The sequence below is a fragment of the Mytilus galloprovincialis genome, chromosome 9 (genome assembly GCF_965363235.1).
Source record: "Mytilus galloprovincialis chromosome 9, xbMytGall1.hap1.1, whole genome shotgun sequence".
NCBI classification, from domain to species: Eukaryota; Metazoa; Mollusca; class Bivalvia; order Mytilida; family Mytilidae; genus Mytilus; species Mytilus galloprovincialis.
The window spans coordinates 24,503,128-24,507,892 of NC_134846.1; the positions used below are offsets into that span (position 1 = coordinate 24,503,128).

A 4,765-nucleotide genomic window follows, 5' to 3' on the forward strand; every position below is an offset into this window, starting at 1 on the left:
TCGTAAAATGCTCTGTTGCATAAATACAGTCTTGCTTGTATGAAGCTCTGTTGCATAAACAAAGAATCTTGCTTGTATGCCGCTCTGCTCCATAGAGAAATAAAAAGCTTGCTCATATAAGGCTCTGTTGCACAATCAAGAAAGTCTTGCTCGTAAGAAGCTCTGTTGTATAAACAAAAAAACTTCATTGTTTTGTTAAAAAAAAATATTTGCCATTGCCTTAAAACATTAATTTGTACTTAAATCTAGATAAGACATCTATTTATCGCAATAAACATGTTTCCAATGAATATATCGGAGTTAGTAATGCAGGATGCGAGCTTATTAGCATAACTGGTTATATATCTATTAATCTACAAAATTAGTTGGATGGGGCAAGGGATACTAGTAATAATGATTTAAACTTGGGAGTAAGTACAATGTTGTATTAGTATCATAAAAATTCAATACTTTTGATATTGTGGAACGAGATTTTATTCTGAAATGATATGATGTGGATTTAAGACAGATGTTGTTTTTATTTGTTTCATATGTTTTAAACATAATTCTTAATTTAAATTTTCAACAGTGCTCAAAAGGTTATTGTTTTGGGTAAATGTATACAAAGAGGATAAAAACTAATATTTTACTATCTTTCTATTAGGTGACTTTAATTGAGTTTTGCAACAATGTTTGGTAAGTGTGACTCTATCGATGTCAACAACACAACAGAAGTCACACTTGATGTAGAAATTCTTCACTCAAAGTGTTATAGAGTCTTAAGTATATGTAAGTACACATTCTAAGTGAATTCGGAAATACATTTCAAATGAGCTATTCTATTTTAATTATATTATTTCAATTATTTGAACATAAGAAATACATTAGAATATAATTTCTGAAATGATGTTGCCAACTGGTTCAATTTAATGTGATAAGTTTTACTCCAAATTATTTGAACCTACGTTGGGTAACTATATATTAAGATTTAAAATGACAAGGCATACGCTAGTAGATCCAGTCAAAGTGCCGTTATTATATTATGTATAATTCACATCGAAATATGTTAGAATTCACAAACGTGTACTAATTTGTTTAAATAACAAGTGATGAAATACGATGTAAATATGTTTTTGTAAACTTTATAGGAAGCATACTTTTAAAATGGTAGCCCTTGCTCGATAGCATCACTAGCCCAGTTGTCAGCATTTTGGTATTGACATGAGAATACGACTATTGTTTGGCATTTTATGACAATTGTTTTTAATTAAGGAATATAGTTCTCCCCCTTCTCTCGGAAAGCATTGATTCCTTATCTGGATTTGACTATACTGTAAGTTCTTTTTATCGTTCGATTATAACGGTTGTAAAAGTTTGTTTTTCTTCATAAATGTTGGCCTCGATCATCACTAAAGAGACATAACGTAATCCTGATATATATGATGAGTTTATTTATTATCCAAATGTTCATTTAAAAATCATTGCAAATTTCTGAAGATTTCACTTCGTTTCAGTTTATGCTGCGGTTCTGGCTGTCGGAATTTTACTGTCTTTGACCATTGCTATGATCTGTTATCGAAGGTATGTATACATCACAGTGTTGAGCATTATATGCCGTCGTCAAAGTCATAAATGAAGTACAAATCCAAAAGTGTCATCTTAACTTTTTGATAACTGTGTCTGACATACGAAAGACTGTGCGTTTCATTTGAACAACTGTATATAACTACATATAGACAAATCGGTTTCCGAAATGATTCTTAATAAAACGGTTGTCAAACTTTACAAAACTAATTGAAACGATCGACAAGCTTATAAAGAATTTATATAGGTTGTTATAATTATTCCTACATTCAATAGCTAGCCTAATATCATAACTTTTTAACAGAAACATATTAGCACATGTATTATAACAATGTGTCTTTAAGTCTTGGTTAAGGTGGTTGGAATTTTCAACTTGTATAATTACGATTTAAGCATACTCTGAGTAAAGTACTCAGTTTAATAGCACATTGTAGGCCTGTACACAGTCAGGCTATCCGGAACATCTCTATCGATCTAAACAGTGAAAACGGTTTGTTTTTGTAGCAGTTCAGTGTTTTTGTTGTTCCATTGTTTCCCCCTTATAGTTGATATGCTTCCCTCGTTTTTGGTTTTTGACCAGGATTTGTTTTCGCTTAACCGGTTTTTGACTATTGAACAGTGGTATACTACTGTTGCCTTAATTTACTAGAACATATACTTTTTTATTGTTTTAATTTTGCAATTTGAATTTGAATTTTCATTTGGAGTTCAGTATTATTGTCATTATACTTTTTGTTGTTTTATTAAACGTATTATACATTTTTCTTTAACTAGTGACCAAATAAACAATTCAATCGAGATGGCTCCTATATTACCGATCTATGGTGTTAGGCATACACCGATCTATCAATCTCAAGCGAGAAATTCATCAAGTGGAAAGAAAATAATATCAAATAGAAAGAAATACCACATCGAAATTTAATTGATATTTAGTAATTTATAATTCATGAAATTGAATATTGGTGCCTACAATTAGCAGTTATATATATTGAAAACTCAACATCAATGTAAAAGGGATAATTAAAAGAAGTAAAATAGTTATCGACAAGTGTTTTGAAATTTTCAATATACATCCTGTGTGCATTCATCCTATTTATCCATAATAACGCATAATAAATGATTTACAATTACAGAAGAAAGTTTCATGGGGAAAAGAATTTGATTGGTGTATCTCCATGGAGAAGAAATAAGGGAAGACAGCAAGTCCAGCTTCTGTTGTCTAGACGACTCTCGATAAACGACTTAACAAACAGCGGCAATGATTTTGAGTTTTACATGACACATTCAAGCGATTGGAATAAGGGTGCAAACATAAACAAACTTCCCCCATTCCCATCTTCTGAAGACGAAGGACTACTTTTTCCGTCTGATGGTGTTAACCAAGCATCTCAACAAGAAATACCTGCCAAGTTAGACGTCACCACTGATAGCATTACGTGCATCACGACGTCAGTTGGAAGAGAAAGCTCAGAAAACGTAACAGAGGTCAACGTATCGGTAAGGAGAGGAGACAAATCTGGAGCAAAAAGGAAACCAAAGAAAGACAATGCTTATACCTGCGGTCAACAGATGAAAGGTAAGAGGTGTAAGAAAGACAATTTATATCAGAACAGCGATAGCAATAAAAATCAATTTGAGATTGAGGAAGCGAAAAATGCATACGACAAAAAGAACAATGCAGCGTGTGAGAAGAAGAAATATGAATATTCTTGTGTGAGAGTGGAGAGAGATTCTTCGTTAAAGAAACAGAATAACAGTGATTCGGTAAAAGATTGTACATTCCTTTCTCAGAAATTGGAAAACATTGAAAGTGACAGCAAATATCACTCATTCGACGAAACATATGACTCTGACGGTAAAATAGACATAGAAGCTGTTCTTAAATGGGAAAGCAATACTCTGAATCAGCGCCAAAGAAAAACAGACAAGGTTTTAGACTCTCCAAATTGGCGAACAATTGACCGAATAAAGTATTTCGAGAATGAACTGGCACATGCAAAACGAGAGAATAATACTTTAGATCGAAAATACAGTCCAAAAGATGTCCGGTTCACTCAAAATCGCTTTACGTTTGACAATAAGGATACCGTGATGATAAAGAAATCTGACAATTTCTTGAATCAAACCCATTGTTTGGAAGAATACATACCAGATTCTTCACACGGCATCCCGAGGGACATGCCCAAACCTCTGAATAAGAAATTGACAACTTTGAATGAAAGGAACAACATTTCTGACCGGGGTAATAGCCCAACAGATTTTCCCCCAAGTTCCCCAAACAGCCATACTAAAGATAGGAAGAGAAATGTTAATAAAGAATCGGCAATGTCAAATAAGGAGAACTACGCCTTGGATCGGAAAAATGATCAAATCGATTCTATTCCGGGTTCTCCAATCGGGTACAGAGGGGATCGCAAAAGACAATTGACAGTTTCAAGTGCGGAAAGCAACACGCTTAATCGGAATCTTAGCCTTGTAGAGTTTCTCCCAAACTCTCCTGACAGAATTAAAATAGATGGTGCAATCTATAAAACGAGGAGCAATGAATGACTTCAGATAAATCAGAAAGTGAATAGCAAAAGTCATGGAAACTTACTTGCAATATTTTTTGGGGGGAATTGAAAGCCCAATGAAGCTGTGTTCATTTTGAGAAGGAGTTATGTTATTACATAATATATTTTTTGTATTATCCATTGATACGGACAATGTTAATTCAGTGTACACTAAAACTTATTCAGTTCAATATCAAATGTATGAAACCTAATTATAACAGTTTAGTATAAGTGTGGCCTATTTTAATCAAGCATAACCCCACAAGTTAGCTAAAAAAAAAGGTATAAGGTAACAACATTTCGTCAATTTATAAAAAAAAACCTTTTATCTCATTTATATAGTAAATAGTTGGACACTTTGTTAACTTAATAATCAATTTTCTTGGTGTCTTTTGTCAAAATTACTACAAACTTTTTTTTGGCGTCTTTGTTACGATGTTTTGAGCGTTAACTTTGCTTGGATTTTTGAGTCAGTTTTGTTGAGTGTCTTCTATTTTTTTAGCTGCTGGGTCCCAATTAATGTCACATAAAAAGTTATCAAAGGTAGAAGGATTATAATTTAGTACGCCAGACGCGCGTTTCGTCTATAACATAAGACTCATCTGTGACGCTTATATCAAAATAGTTATAAAACCAAAAAGTACAAAGTT

General features: G+C 32.8%; 1 long non-coding RNA gene across 1 annotated transcript; it reads left to right on the forward strand.

The window, feature by feature from the left end:
• Nucleotides 1-264: 264 nt before the first annotated feature.
• On the forward strand, nt 265-2,882 carry LOC143044682 (uncharacterized). The gene is made up of 4 exons (XR_012968756.1): nt 265-410; nt 644-768; nt 1,494-1,560; nt 2,697-2,882. It is a non-coding gene; the product is annotated as an uncharacterized LOC143044682 (long non-coding RNA).
• Nucleotides 2,883-4,765: the final 1,883 nt, after the last annotated feature.